Source organism: Triticum aestivum, chromosome 2B, assembly GCF_018294505.1.
Source record: "Triticum aestivum cultivar Chinese Spring chromosome 2B, IWGSC CS RefSeq v2.1, whole genome shotgun sequence".
Classification (NCBI taxonomy): Eukaryota; Viridiplantae; Streptophyta; class Magnoliopsida; order Poales; family Poaceae; genus Triticum; species Triticum aestivum.
In genome coordinates, this window is record NC_057798.1 from 806,569,754 (window position 1) to 806,570,946 (window position 1,193).

Here is a 1,193-nt window from a genome sequence, read left to right on the forward strand (position 1 = left end):
AGTCGTCAACTTTGCAAGATCCCTCTGGTATGCACAGCAGCAGCAACTCCAAGGATACTTAATGGGTTCACTTTCCCGTGAGATCCTTGCCCAGGTCGCCACGCTCCAGACGCCGGCCGAGGTGTGGCGCACCATCCACGCCATGTTTGCTGCACAAAGCCAAGCCCAAGCGATAAACACTCGCATCGAGCTCACCAACCTCAAGAAAGGTAACCTATCCATGGCTGATTATCTTGGTAAAATAAAAAGTCTCACTGACGAGGTCGCAAGCACGGCTGCGGCCCTCTCTGATCCGTAGATTGTCTCCAAAATCCTTGCCGGTTTGGACATGGAGTACAACCCGGTGGTCTCTGCACTTGCGGCCTGGGTGGAACCCATCACCGTCCAAGAACTATACAGCCAACTGCTCAGTTTTGATGTCTGTCTCACTCTCCTCCATGGCGGCGACCTTCGGCAATCCTCCGTCAACTCCGCCTCTCGTGGTCGCGGCCGTGGGCGCGGTCACCAGGGGCAGCGCGGTGGTGGGCGCGGACGCGGCGCCTCCTCTCCTGGCGATGGCGCACGCTCTGGTGGCGGGGGCGGCTACGACAACAGCGGCAACAGCGGCGGCTTCAACAACAACAACAGCCGCCGCCCTCCTTCCCGCCCGCGCCCTCGATGCCAGCTTTGCAAAAAGTCTGGCCACGAGGTGATTGATTGCTGGCATCGCTACGACGAGGACTTTGTGCCCTCGGATCGCCATGTTGCTGCCGCCATGCGTGAGCAGGGTGGAGATGGCGTCTGGTACGTCGACTCCGGCGCTACGGATCATGTGACGAACGAACTCGAGCAACTTGCTCTACGTGAGCGCTATCATGGCGCCGATCAGATTCACACTGCTGGTGGTGGAGGTATGGATATTTGTCATATTGGTCAAAGTTCTATTAATTCCCCTACAATTAAACGCAATCTTGTTCTTAGAGATGTGCTTCATGTCCCTCAAGCTGATAAAAATCTTGCATCCATGTCTGGACTAGCCACCGATAACAATATCTTCTTTGAAACTCACCCTCGTTATTTTTTCATCAAGGATCGGGCAACGAGGGAACTACTTCATCACGGTAGATGCGTTGGAGGGCTCTACCCTATTCCATCCGGAGCACTAGGTCGCAAGCGTCATCACGTCTACTCCATCATCAAGCCCTCTTTGGCAC

General features: G+C 55.4%; 1 non-coding gene across 1 annotated transcript; it reads left to right on the plus strand.

The window, feature by feature from the left end:
• Positions 1-291: 291 nt before the first annotated feature.
• LOC123047842 (small nucleolar RNA Z247) lies at positions 292-419 on the plus strand. Its single transcript, XR_006423179.1, has one exon. It is a non-coding gene; the product is annotated as a small nucleolar RNA Z247 (small nucleolar RNA).
• Positions 420-1,193: the final 774 nt, after the last annotated feature.